The sequence below is a fragment of the Phyllobates terribilis genome, unplaced genomic scaffold (genome assembly GCF_046119375.1).
Source record: "Phyllobates terribilis strain yellow unplaced genomic scaffold, ASM4611937v1 Scaffold_74__1_contigs__length_7073193, whole genome shotgun sequence".
NCBI lineage: Eukaryota > Metazoa > Chordata > Amphibia > Anura > Dendrobatidae > Phyllobates > Phyllobates terribilis.
The window spans coordinates 569356-591651 of record NW_027362834.1 but is presented as its reverse complement, the minus strand read 5'-3'; the positions used below and the strand labels follow the sequence as shown (position 1 = coordinate 591651).

The following is a 22296-nucleotide window of genomic DNA, read 5'->3' as shown; positions in this document are numbered from 1 at the left end:
ATTGACATGTAAAATTTCCATATAAAACTACTTCGTGATTTAAAAACTTAAGACCAGTAACAAACTTTAAGAGACTTCCAACTTCTTTCCAGACATTTTGGGCATAAAAACAGTTCCAAAAGGTGTGTAAAACTGTTTCCTCTCTAACACAGCCTGTTCTAGGGCATCTTGCAGTATTGCACAATCCCCTTCTGTGTTGAAAAAATCTAACAGGAACACATTCTTGCACTATTGCCCATGCCAAGTCTTTATATTCATTTGTTAGATAAGGTGCATAAGTCATTCTCCAAATTCTTCCACTTTTAGTGTATGTAAAGTTTGCCACTGCTGTCATCGTTTCTTTTCTCTTTGTCTCTAGAGCCAGTCTTCTTGAATTTGACAGCATCTCCACATCTACTTCAGGTAAGTTATAAAGTCTAATTGTTTTTTCTAGTAAGACATATTGTTTTGGCGGTGTAATTAGGACAGGAGAATTTGGGGGCAATGTTATCCACTTTCTTTTCCTAAAGATATCTCCAGCTGCATATCTTAAGTAGAAAGACCAATGAGTTCTTAGATTGGTCATTTTGAAGCAAAAACTAAAGAACTTTAGGTACAAAAATTTTTTGATATTTGGGATATTCTTTCCACCATATTTATGCTGCTTGTACATTGTCTCTCTTCGAACCTTCTCCATTTTTGATCCCCACAGAAAAAGAAAAATTTGTCTCTGGAGAAACTTTACTGTGTTCTCATTCGGGGGGTACACCATACTTAAAAACAACATTATCGGCAACAACAAAGACTTAATGATCAAGTTTTTACCTTCCATTGATAATTTTCTGAGTTTCCATAAACTTATCTTCTTTTGCATTTTCTCCTTCACCAACTGCCAACTTTCTTCTCCATCATTCTTTTTTGTAAACACAACACCTAAAATTTTGATCTTATCACTTCTTATTTTAAGTTGAGGAATCTGCGCATCTGACCAATCACCGAATCCAAGACATTCGCTCTTCTCCAAGTTCAGTTTGAAGGCAGATGCTAAACAGAAAAAATCAGTAGTTCTTACTGCTCTTCTCAGCGATTGTTCTGAGTCGCACAGGATCGTGATGTCATCCATGTACCCCAGTGACTTAGTACTTAGTCCATTTCCACCTGGTATGGGTACACCTTTCACCATCTTATCTTTCCTCAACATTGCCAGTAGAGGCTCGATTGCGCAGATAAAGAGCAGAGGCGAAAGTGGGCATCCTTGTTTGACGCCCGACTTTAGAACAACTTCTGAAGATAAAAAACCATTAATTAAAATCCTGCTAAAACTTCCATCATATAAAAGTGCAATGTGCTTAATAAAAACATCCGGGAATTTCATTTTCTTTAACACAGAATACAGGTACTTATGAGAGACTCTGTCGTACGCTTTCTGGAAATCAAGGGACAGAAGAGCTAGCTTTTGCTTCCTCTCTTGCTGATACCAAATTGCGTCCCGTATAATATTCAAGTTTTCTGCAATTGTACGACCAGGCACACCACATACCTGATCAGGATGCACGACCTTCTCTATCACCTTCTTCATTCTGTTCACCATGATTTTTGCCATAATTTTATAATCTACGTTGAGTAACGTGATTGGTCTCCAGTTCTCTAGATTAGTCTTATCTCCTTTTTTAAAAAGCAGGGTGACCACACCACTTCTCCAAGATTCAGGCAATTTGTCACATAAAAAGACAGCTTTAAAAATCTCAAACAGGTCGTCTTTTAAAATCTCCCAAAAAGTAAGATAAAATTCAATTTGTAGTCCGTCAGTACCCGGTGTTTTTCCTCTAGAAAAGCTTTTGATTGCACTTAGCAGTTCTTCTTCACAGATATCTTCAATCAACAACTCTTGATCTTGCTTTTCAAGGTGATTCTGCAATGAATTAAGAGCATCAGGTAAAAAATCAGCGTCAATTTTCTTTTCGCTAAAAAGATTTTGATAAAAAGTTTGCGCTTTGTCCAACAGTCCATCTTTAGTTGTTTCACCATCAAGTTCTTTAATTAATTCTTTGCGTTCTAAAGATTTTTTGAAAAAGAACCTGGAACATGTTTCATTTTTTTCCATATGTTCTACCTTGGCGTTGAAAATTATTTCTTTGCCTTTCTGTTCAATTGCTTTTTTAATGTCTTCTTTGACTTGTAAAATAACATCCTCCATATCTATCCCTGCATTTCTGAGTTTGTAACCTGTTTGCAGTTTTGTATTCAGGTCTTTAAACCATTTCTGATTCTGTCTGGCCTTCCTTTTGCCAGCTAAGAGAAAAAAATGTCTAATTTGAGACTTCACATACTCCCACCATTCTAGAATTCTTTTGTAATAATGTTTTTTCCCCTGTAGTTTTTTATAAAATTTCAAAAATTCCTCTTTTATACTTTCATCTTCCAGCAGCAGAGTGTTCAACTTCCAGACACCTCGCCCTTTCTCTAGACTGGGCAATTCCAAGTGAGTAATTAACGTTTTGTGGTCAGAAAAGATGTTACCTGTTAGATCCACTTTATTCACTTTAAAACTCTGTGATGTCAGAACAAAGTCAATTCTTGATTTTAGAAGATTGTTCTCCCAAGTGTATCCTGGTTCAGAGGTATTCTTTACTCTCCAGACATCATTCAGGCAAGTATCGTCGATTAGATTTTTTAACTGCATCTCAGTTTTGTCTTTCCTTCTAGTACCTGATGTCCTATTTTCATCAGACCGGATACAATTGAAGTCACCGCCAACCACAGTTGGTGTAGGACCAGGTATAAAGAGTTTGATGATATCTAATAAACTGGATCTTTCCTCTTTAATCGGAGATGCATAAACATTAATCAGCTTGAACTCGGATCCACAGTAACTCACATTAACAACTAGTGCACGTCCAGGTTCAACTTCAGTGAACGAGGTAACCTTAAAGTCTTTGTTTTTAAACAGGACGCCAACACCAGTAGCACGCGATCCATTTTCACCGGACCAGATGGAAGGTCCGTTCGCCCAATCTTCCCTTAGTTTGTTATAGTTAGGGTCATGGTCAATGCCGCATTCTTGAAGTAAAAAAATATCAGCATCTAAAGTCATCAGGTAAGAAAATAAAGCAGCTCTCTTGACAGAGCCCTTTAAACTCCTCACATTTAGTGAGGCAATTTTGAGTGTAGCCATAAATCATTTAAACAGAGCTTGAGTCCGTATCTGACATGAATCCGACCGGGGTAGAGGGACCCGCAGAAACGTCCGTGTCTGAGAATTCCTCGATGTTCACCGGATCAGATGGGTTTACAGGTTTAGGAACTGAGATGATCGGTTTAGGTGAGTAATTAGGGAGGACTATTTTCAAACGCCCAGCAGGTCTTTTGCTGGCGCTCTCTCCCTTAAACAAACTCGACTTCTCCTTTTTCCTTTTCCTCAAAACCTCCACGTCAATGTTAATCTCCTCCTCCTCCTCCTCACCACCAGCCTCCTTAGAAGACTCCTCTCCCATCTCCACTTCAGACTCAGCTGGATTCTCCTCCACCACATGACCATCTGGACTCTCCGACCAATCCTTGAGAACAATGCTATCCCCAGGCGGGTCCCCAGCAGTGTCCTTGGGCGGATCCCCAGAAGGGTTCCCAGGAGGGTCCTTGGATTTGTCTGTTTGTTCTTCAGGACTGGACCGCTTCGGAGGGGCTCCCCCCCGAGCTGCATCTGCATAGCTGAAGGTCTTTTCTCTCAACGGACAATCCCGAAAAGAGTGCCCAGGGATACGGCAGATATTACAGATCATCTGATTTGGGCAGTTCAGAGTGACATGTCCTTTTTGATAGCACTTCTTGCAAAGAGCGTTCTCCTCCTTGCAGCTCTCAAAGGAATGCCCAAAGTCCATACATTTTCTGCAGAAGATAGGCATCCCTGGATAGAAGAGTCTTCCTCTCTCTCTGCCAATCAGGAAGCTCTGAGGCGGATGAATGAGTCCACCAATTCCCAAACCTTCTCTCAGCTTCACGATGAACTTGTATTTTCCGGTCCACAACCTCTCAGAGTTCATGATTTTGTGAGAAAAGTGGACCTCAGAGCAATAGTTATGCAGAAACGCAGCCACATCCTTTTCAGAGACATGCGGATTGCTCATATGAACCCCCACAGACTTCTCTTCTGCCAGGCAGAGGGTCACAAAACACAGTCCTTTAAGATCTTCCTCCTGAAGTCTCAGCTTGATCTGATGGTAAAAATTCTGAGATGCCACTTCAGAGGTCAGGGTAAGCACAAAGCGTCCAGGAGCATCTTGAAGTGCCAGAATGTTCTCCCTTTTCACCTGCAGGATCTCAAGCAGGACCTTCCTCACGAAGAAAGACAGGGAGAACTTGTCACGGGCTCGCTCTTCAACTTCAATCTTGAAAGAGTTCTTGATCTTCAAGTCGCCAGCTCCAGCAGAACGGAGAGTAGCCGATGTCGCCATCGCCATATTCAGATAAGTCGATCGCCTTCTTGGTTCTCTTCAGCACGCACACCCCCTATAGCAGCAGGAGGCTTAAGACAGTAGAACTGCCGATGCCTCAAGGCCGAGGATGCGATAGGCTTTGGAGTCTTCCAGCAACAACACTTGGTCGTAGCCAAAAGGCCGAGAAGCGATAACCAGAATTGGTTTCAAACTACGGAGCCACCCAAGGATCCTAAAAAGTCCATTTGTGGAGATGAGCTCCTGGACTCCCGTTAAGAAGACATGTTGTCAACCTCTAGATCCCTTACATGCCTGCACTTTTCGGCTTGCTGCTGCTGCAATCCACGCGTTTTAGATCTGCATAACTCCACCTCTTTAAACACAGCACCTTCACCCCCTGCTGTTCCCACCCGCCTCAACACCGTTGGAAGGGAGGAGAACCAATTAAGGCGGGGGGTGGGGTGGAACGAGCAGCTGTCTACCCTTAGCAGGAGGGCTCCTGATTACATACCTCTCCTGCTGCTGCTGCTGCTGGCTGTCCAGCAGCAGACTGAAGGTGGCTGCTGCTGTGCACAGGTATATAAAGGCTCAGAGCCTATTATGACACGCGCAGCCAGCGTTCCATTGCCACATTCCATCTACTGCAGGCAGGATACCTGGCTGGCTGAATGTCGCTGAGAAGCTCACAGAGACCGCCATAAGCAACAGTTTAACAGAATGCCACAGACTAATCAACCAAACTTTTTGGGTTGGGTTCTCTTTTATAGTCTGCAGGCATTAAATGAAAGAAGTCAGTGTTCCAGCAGAAGGAGACAACGTTTCAGAAAAGGCATTGTAGCAAACCAAAAAAGAAATTTTAAGCGCAGCAGAGTAACCAGCGCACATACCTGTTAGCTCAGGTGAGTTTAAAAGGCTGCTGTTGATAACAAGGGCATTTGCTAAATAGATGGTGTGTGTGCAACAATATACTGAAAGGTCAATTATATTGTGCAGCTTATCTCACCACCTGTAGTTATTTAGGTGAAAGCTCCAAAATGCTTGCCTAATATGTCTGTTTATCCAAAAGGAAGTAAAAAGGGAGAGCTAGAAAGATAGCATTGCATCACATTACATGGCAATGCAATGCACAGTTGCTGAAGTTGAACCAAAATGAGCTTGTAATCTGGCTTCTGCAACTTTGAACATGAAAAATCCAATGAGGAGAAGAAAAGCAAAGCCAAAGAGTCCATCCCCAAATCCGACAAACAAGCAAAATGAACAAAAAACTTTGAATTCAATTCTTTCTGATTTTAGAAACTGCATTAAAGAAGGGGTGCACCGGTCCTGGAGATATTGCAATACCAGGTCAATGCGTGGAGTGGACAGAGCAAGCTCTTTTTCCATCTCCCTGTTCTAAAAATCCATTTAATATATGGTCCCCAGATAGGGGACGTATCAGATATTAAACTGATAAGAACAGATACTACACTTGATCTTAGCCAAAAGGCCGAGAAGCGATAACCAGAATTGGTTTCAAACTACGGAGCCACCCAAGGATCCTGAAAAGTCCATTTGTGGAGATGAGCTCCTGGACTCCCGTTAAGAAGACATGTTGTCAACCTCTAGATCCCTTACATGCCTGCACTTTTCGGCTTGCTGCTGCTGCAATCCACGCGTTTTAGATCTGCATAACTCCACCTCTTTAAACACAGCACCTTCACCCCCTGCTGTTCCCACCCGCCTCAACACCGTTGGAAGGGAGGAGAACCAATTAAGGCGGGGGGTGGGGTGGAACGAGCAGCTGTCTACCCTTAGCAGGAGGGCTCCTGATTACATACCTCTCCTGCTGCTGCTGCTGCTGGCTGTCCAGCAGCAGACTGAAGGTGGCTGCTGCTGTGCACAGGTATATAAAGGCTCAGAGCCTATTATGACACGCGCAGCCAGCGTTCCATTGCCACATTCCATCTACTGCAGGCAGGATACCTGGCTGGCTGAATGTCGCTGAGAAGCTCACAGAGACCGCCATAAGCAACAGTTTAACAGAATGCCACAGACTAATCAACCAAACTTTTTGGGTTGGGTTCTCTTTTATAGTCTGCAGGCATTAAATGAAAGAAGTCAGTGTTCCAGCAGAAGGAGACAACGTTTCAGAAAAGGCATTGTAGCAAACCAAAAAAGAAATTTTAAGCGCAGCAGAGTAACCAGCGCACATACCTGTTAGCTCAGGTGAGTTTAAAAGGCTGCTGTTGATAACAAGGGCATTTGCTAAATAGATGGTGTGTGTGCAACAATATACTGAAAGGTCAATTATATTGTGCAGCTTATCTCACCACCTGTAGTTATTTAGGTGAAAGCTCCAAAATGCTTGCCTAATATGTCTGTTTATCCAAAAGGAAGTAAAAAGGGAGAGCTAGAAAGATAGCATTGCATCACATTACATGACAATGCAATGCACAGTTGCTGAAGTTGAACCAAAATGAGCTTGTAATCTGGCTTCTGCAACTTTGAACATGAAAAATCCAATGAGGAGAAGAAAAGCAAAGCCAAAGAGTCCATCCCCAAATCCGACAAACAAGCAAAATGAACAAAAAACATTGAATTCAATTCTTTCTGATTTTAGAAACTGCATTAAAGAAGGGGTGCACCGGTCCTGGAGATACTGCAATACCAGGTCAATGCGTGGAGTGGACAGAGCAAGCTCTTTTTCCATCTCCCTGTTCTAAAAATCCATTTAATATATGGTCCCCAGATAGGGGACGTATCAGATATTAAACTGATAAGAACAGATACTACTCTTGATCTTAGCCAAAAGGCCGAGAAGCGATAACCAGAATTGGTTTCAAACTACGGAGCCACCCAAGGATCCTGAAAAGTCCATTTGTGGAGATGAGCTCCTGGACTCCCGTTAAGAAGACATGTTGTCAACCTCTAGATCCCTTACATGCCTGCACTTTTCGGCTTGCTGCTGCTGCAATCCACGCGTTTTAGATCTGCATAACTCTACCTCTTTAAACACAGCACCTTCACCCCCTGCTGTTCCCACCCGCCTCAACACCGTTGGAAGGGAGGAGAACCAATTAAGGCGGGGGGTGGGGTGGAACGAGCAGCTGTCTACCCTTAGCAGGAGGGCTCCTGATTACATACCTCTCCTGCTGCTGCTGCTGCTGGCTGTCCAGCAGCAGACTGAAGGTGGCTGCTGCTGTGCACAGGTATATAAAGGCTCAGAGCCTATTATGACACGCGCAGCCAGTGTTCCATTGCCACATTCCATCTACTGCAGGCAGGATACCTGGCTGGCTGAATGTCGCTGAGAAGCTCACAGAGACTGCCATAAGCAACAGTTTAACAGAATGCCACAGACTAATCAACCAAACTTTTTGGGTTGGGTTCTCTTTTATAGTCTGCAGGCATTAAATGAAAGAAGTCAGTGTTCCAGCAGAAGGAGACAACGTTTCAGAAAAGGCATTGTAGCAAACCAAAAAAGAAATTTTAAGCGCAGCAGAGTAACCAGCGCACATACCTGTTAGCTCAGGTGAGTTTAAAAGGCTGCTGTTGATAACAAGGGCATTTGCTAAATAGATGGTGTGTGTGCAACAATATACTGAAAGGTCAATTATATTGTGCAGCTTATCTCACCACCTGTAGTTATTTAGGTGAAAGCTCCAAAATGCTTGCCTAATATGTCTGTTTATCCAAAAGGAAGTAAAAAGGGAGAGCTAGAAAGATAGCATTGCATCACATTACATGGCAATGCAATGCACAGTTGCTGAAGTTGAACCAAAATGAGCTTGTAATCTGGCTTCTGCAACTTTGAACATGAAAAATCCAATGAGGAGAAGAAAAGCAAAGCCAAAGAGTCCATCCCCAAATCCGACAAACAAGCAAAATGAACAAAAAACATTGAATTCAATTCTTTCTGATTTTAGAAACTGCATTATAGAAGGGGTGCACCGGTCCTGGAGATACTGCAATTCCAGGTCAATGCGTGGAGTGGACAGAGCAAGCTCTTTTTCCATCTCCCTGTTCTAAAAATCCATTTAATATATGGTCCCCAGATAGGGGACGTATCAGATATTAAACTGATAAGAACAGATACTACACTTGATCTTAGCCAAAAGGCCGAGAAGCGATAACCAGAATTGGTTTCAAACTACGGAGCCACCCAAGGATCCTGAAAAGTCCATTTGTGGAGATGAGCTCCTGGACTCCCGTTAAGAAGACATGTTGTCAACCTCTAGATCCCTTACATGCCTGCACTTTTCGGCTTGCTGCTGCTGCAATCCACGCGTTTTAGATCTGCATAACTCCACCTCTTTAAACACAGCACCTTCACCCCCTGCTGTTCCCACCCGCCTCAACACCGTTGGAAGGGAGGAGAACCAATTAAGGCGGGGGGTGGGGTGGAACGAGCAGCTGTCTACCCTTAGCAGGAGGGCTCCTGATTACATACCTCTCCTGCTGCTGCTGCTGCTGGCTGTCCAGCAGCAGACTGAAGGTGGCTGCTGCTGTGCACAGGTATATAAAGGCTCAGAGCCTATTATGACACGCGCAGCCAGCGTTCCATTGCCACATTCCATCTACTGCAGGCAGGATACCTGGCTGGCTGAATGTCGCTGAGAAGCTCACAGAGACCGCCATAAGCAACAGTTTAACAGAATGCCACAGACTAATCAACCAAACTTTTTGGGTTGGGTTCTCTTTTATAGTCTGCAGGCATTAAATGAAAGAAGTCAGTGTTCCAGCAGAAGGAGACAACGTTTCAGAAAAGGCATTGTAGCAAACCAAAAAAGAAATTTTAAGCGCAGCAGAGTAACCAGCGCACATACCTGTTAGCTCAGGTGAGTTTAAAAGGCTGCTGTTGATAACAAGGGCATTTGCTAAATAGATGGTGTGTGTGCAACAATATACTGAAAGGTCAATTATATTGTGCAGCTTATCTCACCACCTGTAGTTATTTAGGTGAAAGCTCCAAAATGCTTGCCTAATATGTCTGTTTATCCAAAAGGAAGTAAAAAGGGAGAGCTAGAAAGATAGCATTGCATCACATTACATGGCAATGCAATGCACAGTTGCTGAAGTTGAACCAAAATGAGCTTGTAATCTGGCTTCTGCAACTTTGAACATGAAAAATCCAATGAGGAGAAGAAAAGCAAAGCCAAAGAGTCCATCCCCAAATCCGACAAACAAGCAAAATGAACAAAAAACATTGAATTCAATTCTTTCTGATTTTAGAAACTGCATTAAAGAAGGGGTGCACCGGTCCTGGAGATACTGCAATACCAGGTCAATGCGTGGAGTGGACAGAGCAAGCTCTTTTTCCATCTCCCTGTTCTAAAAATCCATTTAATATATGGTCCTCAGATAGGGGACGTATCAGATATTAAACTGATAAGAACAGATACTACACTTGATCTTAGCCAAAAGGCCGAGAAGCGATAACCAGAATTGGTTTCAAACTACGGAGCCACCCAAGGATCCTGAAAAGTCCATTTGTGGAGATGAGCTCCTGGACTCCCGTTAAGAAGACATGTTGTCAACCTCTAGATCCCTTACATGCCTGCACTTTTCGGCTTGCTGCTGCTGCAATCCACGCGTTTTAGATCTGCATAACTCCACCTCTTTAAACACAGCACCTTCACCCCCTGCTGTTCCCACCCGCCTCAACACCGTTGGAAGGGAGGAGAACCAATTAAGGCGGGGGGTGGGGTGGAACGAGCAGCTGTCTACCCTTAGCAGGAGGGCTCCTGATTACATACCTCTCCTGCTGCTGCTGCTGCTGGCTGTCCAGCAGCAGACTGAAGGTGGCTGCTGCTGTGCACAGGTATATAAAGGCTCAGAGCCTATTATGACACGCGCAGCCAGCGTTCCATTGCCACATTCCATCTACTGCAGGCAGGATACCTGGCTGGCTGAATGTCGCTGAGAAGCTCACAGAGACCGCCATAAGCAACAGTTTAACAGAATGCCACAGACTAATCAACCAAACTTTTTGGGTTGGGTTCTCTTTTATAGTCTGCAGGAATTAAATGAAAGAAGTCAGTGTTCCAGCAGAAGGAGACAACGTTTCAGAAAAGGCATTGTAGCAAACCAAAAAAGAAATTTTAAGCGCAGCAGAGTAACCAGCGCACATACCTGTTAGCTCAGGTGAGTTTAAAAGGCTGCTGTTGATAACAAGGGCATTTGCTAAATAGATGGTGTGTGTGCAACAATATACTGAAAGGTCAATTATATTGTGCAGCTTATCTCACCACCTGTAGTTATTTAGGTGAAAGCTCCAAAATGCTTGCCTAATATGTCTGTTTATCCAAAAAGAAGTAAAAAGGGAGAGCTAGAAAGATAGCATTGCATCACATTACATGACAATGCAATGCACAGTTGCTGAAGTTGAACCAAAATGAGCTTGTAATCTGGCTTCTGCAACTTTGAACATGAAAAATCCAATGAGGAGAAGAAAAGCAAAGCCAAAGAGTCCATCCCCAAATCCGACAAACAAGCAAAATGAACAAAAAACATTGAATTCAATTCTTTCTGATTTTAGAAACTGCATTAAAGAAGGGGTGCACCGGTCCTGGAGATACTGCAATACCAGGTCAATGCGTGGAGTGGACAGAGCAAGCTCTTTTTCCATCTCCCTGTTCTAAAAATCCATTTAATATATGGTCCCCAGATAGGGGACGTATCAGATATTAAACTGATAAGAACAGATACTACACTTGATCTTAGCCAAAAGGCCGAGAAGCGATAACCAGAATTGGTTTCAAACTACGGAGCCACCCAAGGATCCTGAAAAGTCCATTTGTGGAGATGAGCTCCTGGACTCCCGTTAAGAAGACATGTTGTCAACCTCTAGATCCCTTACATGCCTGCACTTTTCGGCTTGCTGCTGCTGCAATCCACGCGTTTTAGATCTGCATAACTCTACCTCTTTAAACACAGCACCTTCACCCCCTGCTGTTCCCACCCGCCTCAACACCGTTGGAAGGGAGGAGAACCAATTAAGGCGGGGGGTGGGGTGGAACGAGCAGCTGTCTACCCTTAGCAGGAGGGCTCCTGATTACATACCTCTCCTGCTGCTGCTGCTGCTGGCTGTCCAGCAGCAGACTGAAGGTGGCTGCTGCTGTGCACAGGTATATAAAGGCTCAGAGCCTATTATGACACGCGCAGCCAGTGTTCCATTGCCACATTCCATCTACTGCAGGCAGGATACCTGGCTGGCTGAATGTCGCTGAGAAGCTCACAGAGACCGCCATAAGCAACAGTTTAACAGAATGCCACAGACTAATCAACCAAACTTTTTGGGTTGGGTTCTCTTTTATAGTCTGCAGGCATTAAATGAAAGAAGTCAGTGTTCCAGCAGAAGGAGACAACGTTTCAGAAAAGGCATTGTAGCAAACCAAAAAAGAAATTTTAAGCGCAGCAGAGTAACCAGCGCACATACCTGTTAGCTCAGGTGAGTTTAAAAGGCTGCTGTTGATAACAAGGGCATTTGCTAAATAGATGGTGTGTGTGCAACAATATACTGAAAGGTCAATTATATTGTGCAGCTTATCTCACCACCTGTAGTTATTTAGGTGAAAGCTCCAAAATGCTTGCCTAATATGTCTGTTTATCCAAAAGGAAGTAAAAAGGGAGAGCTAGAAAGATAGCATTGCATCACATTACATGGCAATGCAATGCACAGTTGCTGAAGTTGAACCAAAATGAGCTTGTAATCTGGCTTCTGCAACTTTGAACATGAAAAATCCAATGAGGAGAAGAAAAGCAAAGCCAAAGAGTCCATCCCCAAATCCGACAAACAAGCAAAATGAACAAAAAACATTGAATTCAATTCTTTCTGATTTTAGAAACTGCATTATAGAAGGGGTGCACCGGTCCTGGAGATACTGCAATACCAGGTCAATGCGTGGAGTGGACAGAGCAAGCTCTTTTTCCATCTCCCTGTTCTAAAAATCCATTTAATATATGGTCCCCAGATAGGGGACGTATCAGATATTAAACTGATAAGAACAGATACTACACTTGATCTTAGCCAAAAGGCCGAGAAGCGATAACCAGAATTGGTTTCAAACTACGGAGCCACCCAAGGATCCTGAAAAGTCCATTTGTGGAGATGAGCTCCTGGACTCCCGTTAAGAAGACATGTTGTCAACCTCTAGATCCCTTACATGCCTGCACTTTTCGGCTTGCTGCTGCTGCAATCCACGCGTTTTAGATCTGCATAACTCCACCTCTTTAAACACAGCACCTTCACCCCCTGCTGTTCCCACCCGCCTCAACATCGTTGGAAGGGAGGAGAACCAATTAAGGCGGGGGGTGGGGTGGAACGAGCAGCTGTCTACCCTTAGCAGGAGGGCTCCTGATTACATACCTCTCCTGCTGCTGCTGCTGCTGGCTGTCCAGCAGCAGACTGAAGGTGGCTGCTGCTGTGCACAGGTATATAAAGGCTCAGAGCCTATTATGACACGCGCAGCCAGCGTTCCATTGCCACATTCCATCTACTGCAGGCAGGATACCTGGCTGGCTGAATGTCGCTGAGAAGCTCACAGAGACCGCCATAAGCAACAGTTTAACAGAATGCCACAGACTAATCAACCAAACTTTTTGGGTTGGGTTCTCTTTTATAGTCTGCAGGCATTAAATGAAAGAAGTCAGTGTTCCAGCAGAAGGAGACAACGTTTCAGAAAAGGCATTGTAGCAAACCAAAAAAGAAATTTTAAGCGCAGCAGAGTAACCAGCGCACATACCTGTTAGCTCAGGTGAGTTTAAAAGGCTGCTGTTGATAACAAGGGCATTTGCTAAATAGATGGTGTGTGTGCAACAATATACTGAAAGGTCAATTATATTGTGCAGCTTATCTCACCACCTGTAGTTATTTAGGTGAAAGCTCCAAAATGCTTGCCTAATATGTCTGTTTATCCAAAAGGAAGTAAAAAGGGAGAGCTAGAAAGATAGCATTGCATCACATTACATGGCAATGCAATGCACAGTTGCTGAAGTTGAACCAAAATGAGCTTGTAATCTGGCTTCTGCAACTTTGAACATGAAAAATCCAATGAGGAGAAGAAAAGCAAAGCCAAAGAGTCCATCCCCAAATCCGACAAACAAGCAAAATGAACAAAAAACATTGAATTCAATTCTTTCTGATTTTAGAAACTGCATTAAAGAAGGGGTGCACCGGTCCTGGAGATACTGCAATACCAGGTCAATGCGTGGAGTGGACAGAGCAAGCTCTTTTTCCATCTCCCTGTTCTAAAAATCCATTTAATATATGGTCCCCAGATAGGGGACGTATCAGATATTAAACTGATAAGAACAGATTTTTTTTTTTTTTTTTTTTTTTTTTTTTTTTTCTCCTCAGACGAGGAAATTCCACAGTCTATGGAAACCAGACAAAGGAAAATTCCATCAAAACAGCTGCGTCAAATCCAATACGCAATTTGCTGTCCCCATCATCATCGGAAATATTTATTTCATATTTCAAAACAACAATAACAAAAATCAAGAGGTACTAACAATATATCTCCACTTTTTAACTTTCCATATTCCCTCTGCATCCACTTCCCCTCTCCTCTTTTTGTCCCATAGGAAACACACATACATCTTCCCAAAAATCACCTTCACACTATCCTTTACAGCAATTTCCTTCCTTTTAAACACATACACATTCCTCACATCCCATAACACTTCCTTTATACATGCAAGCATCAACCACAAGACTCTTTCCTTCGTCCCATCACATATTCCCAAACCAAACATAAACAACTCAAAAGACAACAAATTCACACCACACAATTCTTTACACAAAGGCCCCATTCTCCCAATCACATCTCTAGCATACTGGCAATTCCAAAAAACATGCAACACACTTTCCCTTCCACCACAGCCATTTCTTGGACACATTTCACTCCTCACCAAACCTCTATTCCTCTGAAACTCTCTCACAGGTAATACTCCATGTAAAGACTGCCACACCACCTCACTCTGTTTGTTGGTCATACCACTCATCCGCACTTTCTTCCAAACCTTCTGCACATCACCACCCCTAACCATATTTATTCCACATTCTACCTCTCTACATTCAATCATCCTATACACAGCCTTCTTATTCTCCAGCAATCTCACATCTGCATCACACAGTTCATACCTCACCAAAAACTTATAAACCCACACATACCATACAGGCACCTCAAAAGCAATCGGACATCGCAAATCCCTTTCTTGCCACTTTAAACGAAACAAATACGCTCCAAATAAATACCTACACATAGATGAAAACTTTCCATCCGCCCTAATCACTTTCAAAACAAACACAACGATATTCACACCAAAAAACACGTCCAAATTCGGAAAACCCAAACCACCTTTTTCCACTCTTTTAACCAAAATTTCTCTCCTAGCTCTCTCCATTTTCGAGTTCCACAAAAAAACAAATAAAATTCTATTCAAGCTTCTCATACACATATATCCTGGTGGAAATACTACCGCAATATATAAAAATATTGGCAACACCACACTCTTAACAATTAAAATCTTCCCAAAAAAGGATAAACTCCTCAATTTCCAAAAATTCAACTTCTGTTCAACTTTTCCTTTCGCATCATCCCAACTTTCTTTCCCATCCAAACTCTCTGAAAACTTCACACCCAAAACTTTAATAGGTCCATTCACTACATTCACACCTACATCCCTACTTAAACTTCCGCCTCCAAAACCCTTACACTCACTCTTTTCCCAATTCACTTTAAACGCAGATGCACCACAAAAAATAGACACTAACAACTTCACCCGCCTCACCGAACATTCAGAATCACATAATACACACACGTCATCCATATAACCACTCACCTTCCATTCTTTTCCTCCACCTCCCGGCACTTGCACACCACGAATTACCTTATCTTTCCTCAGCATAGACAACAATGGCTCAATTGCACAAATAAATGCTACAGGGGACAAAGGACACCCCTGTCGCACACCCGAAAACACATTCACTTTCCTACCCACATACCCATTCATTAAAACACAGCTATAAACACCCGCATACAAACTTCTCACTCGCCCAACAAAATCAGCCGGAAAACCCATTTTTAACAACACTCTGAACAAAAAACCATGCGACAACCTATCATAAGCCTTTTCAAAATCCAAACTTAACAAAAATACACTCTTCTTACGACCCATGCAATCCCATAGACAATCTCTTAACATACACACACACTCATGAATCCGCCTCCCAGGTACCGCACAACACTGCTCATCCCCAATCACACTCTCTATCACATCACGCATCCTATTAGCCATAAGTTTTGCATAGATTTTATAATCACAATTAAGTAACGTTATTGGCCTCCAATTCCTCAGACTTTTCAAATCCCCTTTCTTAGGAATTAACACAACCATACCTGCACGCATACTCTCAGCCACCTCCATGTTTCCCCACATATACTTACATACATCCACAAAGTCCTTACCAATCACACCCCACATCACACGATAAAATTCTACTGGGAGGCCATCCTCCCCCGGCGTCTTATTCAAAGCCATACTACACATAACCTTCCATACCTCATCACCAGTCACCTCACCCATCACTCTCTCTCTTTCTGCTTCACTCAACTTACTCTCTAACACACTCAAAACATCATTCTCCAAACATTCATCCCTCTGTTTCACTGCATACAGATCCTCATAAAACTTAGCCACCTCTTCACACATATCCTCTCCACTCACCTCACTTCCATCTGCTCCATACACCACGCTCATACTCTGTTTCTTTCCAAAAACTTTTTTAAAGAAAAACCGAGAACATTTCTCATCCTGCTCCATTTTATCAATCTTTGCCCTAAACACTATGCTTCTCCCTCTCTCCAACAAAAACTCACTAATCTCCTTTTTTACCTCTAAAATATCCTCCTCCACCTCAACTCCTCCTTCCCTTAACTTATACAAAACGCTCAACCGCGCGTTCAGTTTAACAAAACTCTCTCTTTTAATTGCTGCATACTTGTATCCTAAATTTTTAAAGAACATTTTTGTTTGTTTCTTCACCCAGTCCCACCACTCACAAACATTCCCAAACTCATTTTTATGCTTACACCATTCTTCATACCGCCTTTCATACTCCTTTCTCACATCTTCATTCTCTAACAGTTTAACATTTAACTTCCACAATCCTCTCCCAAACACTCCATCAACTTTTATATCCAACTCACACAACATACACACATGATCTGAAAAAAGAACGTTTTCCTGCCTATAATTAACAGAAACCATATTTTTAGAAATAAAACAATAATCCAATCTGGATTGTACCCTACCACTCTCAGAAAAGAAAGTGTTCAACAAAGGATTCATGTTACACACCCGCTGCATATCACACAACCCAAAATCATTCACTAACTCCAATAATGCTTTCCCAGACACATCCACATTCACTCTCCCCACATCACAGTTCATATCACCCACAATTACCACAGGTATTCTTCCTGGAACAAAAAGCTTAATTTTTTCAAATAAATTTTTGCGCTCATTTTTTTCAACTGGCGCATAAACATTAATAACACAAAACTTTACATTCTTGTATACAAAATTAGCAAGGATACATCTCCCCACCTCAATAACCAAATAATCACTCAAAACAACCTCCCTTCCTTTAACCAAAATACCCACACCATCATTCTTATTACATGCACTCCCCGACCACACAGACGCTCCATAAGACCATTCATCCCCTTTCACACCATCCACTACCCCACATTCTTGTAAACAAAAAATAGATGCATTTTGCATAGCTAAAAACTCAAAAATAGCAGCTCTTCTTACTTTACTTTTAAACACTCTTACGTTTTGGGACACTATGGTAAATCCCATAATACTTCTACTCCTTCACCAATTACACAAAGAAATAGCCTTTGGCCTAAACCAAAGCTCACAAGAGGATAAAAAGAAAAAACATTTACAATATTATATGGTGACACTATCCAGCACCACCACTATCCTCCTCCGCCATCAGAACAGAACAGCTGGTTTCCGACCCGCTGGCTTCACCAGCCACACTCCTCATTCTGGCAGTTCTGATCTTCCTCTGAGGCTCACTAAAATCTGCATCATCACTGCCCCCACCATCCTCCCTACGACTCTTCTTTGCACCCCTATCATCCTCCGAAGAAAAATCTTCAATGTTTTCAGGACCCGAAGGGTGTTCAGGACTGTCGGGTTCCGAGATTTGCACTTCACATCCTGTTGCGTCCATTGCCTCTCCAAAAGTCATCATCTCAGGCAGCTCTGCTTCCACCACTTTCCTAGATATTCTCGCAGACACTGCCTTTTTCTCCACCTTTGCCACTTCCCTCCAGAACTCCTTTTCTTCCCTCCGCTTCTTCCTCATTTCTTCAGCAGAAGAAGAACATGGTCTCAGGGACACCTCCTCTGGCGCCGTAGAGGGAGAGGCTCTACCAGTTTCCCGCCTCCTTCCCTCTCTCTCCTCCCTCTCCAATCTTTCCAGCACTTTCAGTGCGCTTGCCATCTGCCTCCTCTCCAGCTCCTCCTCCTTCTGTTCTTTATCAGAACGTCTAGGTGCACTCATAGGACAGTCCTTATACATGTGATCACTACTCCCACAGACATCACAGGACTTAGCCTCTGGACACTGGTTGGCCATATGCCCCTCCTTTCTGCAATTTCGGCAACACTGCCCTTTAAGGCATGTTACCATGGTATGTCCGAAAGAAAAGCATCTACGGCAAAACATGGGCTGGCCTGGGTAAAAGAGGAAACCTCTATGGCCTGCAACGGAAAAATTTGATGGAGGGTGTCTAAAGCCCCCCACACTGTCAGGATCCCTTTTCAATTTCACACGGAATTTATACTGACAGTTAAAGATTCCTAGACAATTGACTTGCTTCACTCCCTTCCGCACATATTCACAGTAGCGAGAGAGGAAGCACTCCAGCAGCTCAGGGTCTGTAAAAGGGTTATAGACAGTCACAGTCACCTCCTTTTCTTGCAGACCAAACAAAGGTTCCCATCTAACTCCTTCCAAGCAGGGGTCACTAGAGTGACCACGGAGCCATTCAAAGACATTAAGGCAAACATCCTGGTCCATAAAGGTAACGTCATAATTACCTTGACGTGAAAATTCGTTGACACTGAAGATCTCAGAACGTCTTGCTCCAGCTTTGCCTTCAACGATGTCTTGGACAATGAAAACCACGTTGTTCTTGTTCTGGTCAGATGGATCCACGGACAAACGGATGGTGTTCTTCACAAAAGACATCTTGGATTCTGTCGGTATGGAATACCACAGGAAAAAGCAGAAAATCCTCCACAAAAGGTTCCGGATTCCTCCAGGAGACTCGCACCAATCAAGGTACAGTCATACGATCACAGCCAAAAGGCCGAGAAGCGATAACCAGAATTGGTTTCAAACTACAGAGCCACCCAAGGATCCTGAAAAGTCCATTTGTGGAGATGAGCTCCTGGACTCCCGTTAAGAAGACATGTTGTCAACCTCTAGATCCCTTACATGCCTGCACTTTTCGGCTTGCTGCTGCTGCAATCCACGCGTTTTAGATCTGCATAACTCCACCTCTTTAAACACAGCACCTTCACCCCCTGCTGTTCCCACCCGCCTCAACACCATTGGAAGGGAGGAGAACCAATTAAGGCGGGGGGTGGGGTGGAACGAGCAGCTGTCTACCCTTAGCAGGAGGGCTCCTGATTACATACCTCTCCTGCTGCTGCTGCTGCTGGCTGTCCAGCAGCAGACTGAAGGTGGCTGCTGCTGTGCACAGGTATATAAAGGCTCAGAGCCTATTATGACACGCGCAGCCAGCGTTCCATTGCCACATTCCATCTACTGCAGGCAGGATACCTGGCTGGCTGAATGTCGCTGAGAAGCTCACAGAGACCGCCATAAGCAACAGTTTAACAGAATGCCACAGACTAATCAACCAAACTTTTTGGGTTGGGTTCTCTTTTATAGTCTGCAGGCATTAAATGAAAGAAGTCAGTGTTCCAGCAGAAGGAGACAACGTTTCAGAAAAGGCATTGTAGCAAACCAAAAAAGAAATTTTAAGCGCAGCAGAGTAACCAGCGCACATACCTGTTAGCTCAGGTGAGTTTAAAAGGCTGCTGTTGATAACAAGGGCATTTGCTAAATAGATGGTGTGTGTGCAACAATATACTGAAAGGTCAATTATATTGTGCAGCTTATCTCACCACCTGTAGTTATTTAGGTGAAAGCTCCAAAATGCTTGCCTAATATGTCTGTTTATCCAAAAGGAAGTAAAAAGGGAGAGCTAGAAAGATAGCATTGCATCACATTACATGGCAATGCAATGCACAGTTGCTGAAGTTGAACCAAAATGAGCTTGTAATCTGGCTTCTGCAACTTTGAACATGAAAAATCCAATGAGGAGAAGAAAAGCAAAGCCAAAGAGTCCATCCCCAAATCCGACAAACAAGCAAAATGAACAAAAAACATTGAATTCAATTCTTTCTGATTTTAGAAACTGCATTAAAGAAGGGGTGCACCGGTCCTGGAGATACTGCAATACCAGGTCAATGCGTGGAGTGGACAGAGCAAGCTCTTTTTCCATCTCCCTGTTCTAAAAATCCATTTAATATATGGTCCCCAGATAGGGGACGTATCAGATATTAAACTGATAAGAACAGATACTACACTTGATCTTAGCCAAAAGGCCGAGAAGCGATAACCAGAATTGGTTTCAAACTACGGAGCCACCCAAGGATCCTGAAAAGTCCATTTGTGGAGATGAGCTCCTGGACTCCCGTTAAGAAGACATGTTGTCAACCTCTAGATCCCTTACATGCCTGCACTTTTCGGCTTGCTGCTGCTGCAATCCACGCGTTTTAGATCTGCATAACTCCACCTCTTTAAACACAGCACCTTCACCCCCTGCTGTTCCCACCCGCCTCAACACCGTTGGAAGGGAGGAGAACCAATTAAGGCGGGGGGTGGGGTGGAACGAGCAGCTGTCTACCCTTAGCAGGAGGGCTCCTGATTACATACCTCTCCTGCTGCTGCTGCTGCTGGCTGTCCAGCAGCAGACTGAAGGTGGCTGCTGCTGTGCACAGGTATATAAAGGCTCAGAGCCTATTATGACACGCGCAGCCAGCGTTCCATTGCCACATTCCATCTACTGCAGGCAGGATACCTGGCTGGCTGAATGTCGCTGAGAAGCTCACAGAGACCGCCATAAGCAACAGTTTAACAGAATGCCACAGACTAATCAACCAAACTTTTTGGGTTGGGTTCTCTTTTATAGTCTGCAGGCATTAAATGAAAGAAGTCAGTGTTCCAGCAGAAGGAGACAACGTTTCAGAAAAGGCATTGTAGCAAACCAAAAAAGAAATTTTAAGCGCAGCAGAGTAACCAGCGCACATACCTGTTAGCTCAGGTGAGTTTAAAAGGCTGCTGTTGATAACAAGGGCATTTGCTAAATAGATGGTGTGTGTGCAACAATATACTGAAAGGTCAATTATATTGTGCAGCTTATCTCACCACCTGTAGTTATTTAGGTGAAAGCTCCAAAATGCTTGCCTAATATGTCTGTTTATCCAAAAGGAAGTAAAAAGGGAGAGCTAGAAAGATAGCATTGCATCACATTACATGGCAATGCAATGCACAGTTGCTGAAGTTGAACCAAAATGAGCTTGTAATCTGGCTTCTGCAACTTTGAACATGAAAAATCCAATGAGGAGAAGAAAAGCAAAGCCAAAGAGTCCATCCCCAAATCCAACAAACAAGCAAAATGAACAAAAAACATTGAATTCAATTCTTTCTGATTTTAGAAACTGCATTAAAGAAGGGGTGCACCGGTCCTGGAGATACTGCAATACCAGGTCAATGCGTGGAGTGGACAGAGCAAGCTCTTTTTCCATCTCCCTGTTCTAAAAATCCATTTAATATATGGTCCCCAGATAGGGGACGTATCAGATATTAAACTGATAAGAAAAGATTTTTTGATTGAAGCTGCATCCAAGGCACTGAAAAATGTGACCGAAGTCACACCAAAACAGCGCACGAGGTGAGGATTCATGTGGACCCTTCCCGGAGGAGAGGGTTCCCAATAAACCATCCCCATCCCTCCGAGCCAGAAGGCCACAGCGAGGGTCAGGGATCTCCGATGCTCTCCCTAGCCGAAGCCGGAGAAGAGCCGTTTTCGTGCTCCCAGCTTCCATCTAGGCTGCCACCCTAGTGGAGCTGGAGCCTGTGTTGGTTTCTCAGCCCAAAGCTGACCGGACCTCCGACCGGGTTTATAAAAATTCCCCTTCCTAGCCCGGAGGCCAGGAATAGGGGGGGTTGCTCAGAAAGTATGATTGGCAAAGGTGCGGCGTGCTACGAAGCCAAGTCTTTCTGGGGTTCCCAGTCCCAGTAAGCTTGGACTCCCACCAGGGCGCCTACTCCTGGGGCACATTGCTCCAAAGCCCTCACACTTACCCAGCCTAGTGACTTCGATCCTGGAGTGCCATGTTTTCCATCAGATAACTCGATGAGCCACCTGGCGTACTAACAAGTGCACCAAACCAGTGTGTAATATGCATCAATTTACTAGGGCAGCCCAAGGACAAAACTGCCTTTTCAAAAGATACTACACTTGATCTTAGCCAAAAGGCCGAGAAGCGATAACCAGAATTGGTTTCAAACTACGGAGCCACCCAAGGATCCTGAAAAGTCCATTTGTGGAGATGAGCTCCTGGACTCCCGTTAAGAAGACATGTTGTCAACCTCTAGATCCCTTACATGCCTGCACTTTTCGGCTTGCTGCTGCTGCAATCCACGCGTTTTAGATCTGCATAACTCCACCTCTTTAAACACAGCACCTTCACCCCCTGCTGTTCCCACCCGCCTCAACACCGTTGGAAGGGAGGAGAACCAATT

At 43.7% G+C, this 22296-nt stretch overlaps 8 non-coding genes and 2 pseudogenes across 8 annotated transcripts; all 10 read right to left on the bottom strand.

Moving 5' to 3' along the window:
* Positions 1–5719: 5719 nt before the first annotated feature.
* LOC141195720 (U2 spliceosomal RNA) lies at positions 5720–5910 on the bottom strand. The gene has a single exon (XR_012268298.1). It is a non-coding gene; the product is annotated as a U2 spliceosomal RNA (small nuclear RNA).
* A 1115-nt stretch (positions 5911–7025) lies between these two features.
* On the bottom strand, positions 7026–7216 carry LOC141195990 (U2 spliceosomal RNA). The gene has a single exon (XR_012268559.1). It is a non-coding gene; the product is annotated as a U2 spliceosomal RNA (small nuclear RNA).
* A 1115-nt stretch (positions 7217–8331) lies between these two features.
* On the bottom strand, positions 8332–8522 carry LOC141196161 (U2 spliceosomal RNA). The gene has a single exon (XR_012268726.1). It is a non-coding gene; the product is annotated as a U2 spliceosomal RNA (small nuclear RNA).
* A 1115-nt stretch (positions 8523–9637) lies between these two features.
* On the bottom strand, positions 9638–9828 carry LOC141196031 (U2 spliceosomal RNA). Its single transcript, XR_012268600.1, has one exon. It is a non-coding gene; the product is annotated as a U2 spliceosomal RNA (small nuclear RNA).
* A 1115-nt stretch (positions 9829–10943) lies between these two features.
* On the bottom strand, positions 10944–11134 carry LOC141196653 (U2 spliceosomal RNA). The gene has a single exon (XR_012269053.1). It is a non-coding gene; the product is annotated as a U2 spliceosomal RNA (small nuclear RNA).
* Positions 11135–12249: 1115 nt separating this feature from the next.
* Positions 12250–12440, bottom strand: LOC141196652 (U2 spliceosomal RNA). Its single transcript, XR_012269052.1, has one exon. It is a non-coding gene; the product is annotated as a U2 spliceosomal RNA (small nuclear RNA).
* Positions 12441–13555: 1115 nt separating this feature from the next.
* On the bottom strand, positions 13556–13759 carry LOC141196372 (U2 spliceosomal RNA; annotated as a pseudogene).
* Positions 13760–19914: 6155 nt separating this feature from the next.
* LOC141196651 (U2 spliceosomal RNA) lies at positions 19915–20105 on the bottom strand. The gene has a single exon (XR_012269051.1). It is a non-coding gene; the product is annotated as a U2 spliceosomal RNA (small nuclear RNA).
* Positions 20106–21220: 1115 nt separating this feature from the next.
* On the bottom strand, positions 21221–21402 carry LOC141196283 (U2 spliceosomal RNA). The gene has a single exon (XR_012268842.1). It is a non-coding gene; the product is annotated as a U2 spliceosomal RNA (small nuclear RNA).
* Positions 21403–21926: 524 nt separating this feature from the next.
* On the bottom strand, positions 21927–22042 carry LOC141196483 (U2 spliceosomal RNA; annotated as a pseudogene).
* Between the last annotated feature and the right edge of the window lie 254 nt (positions 22043–22296).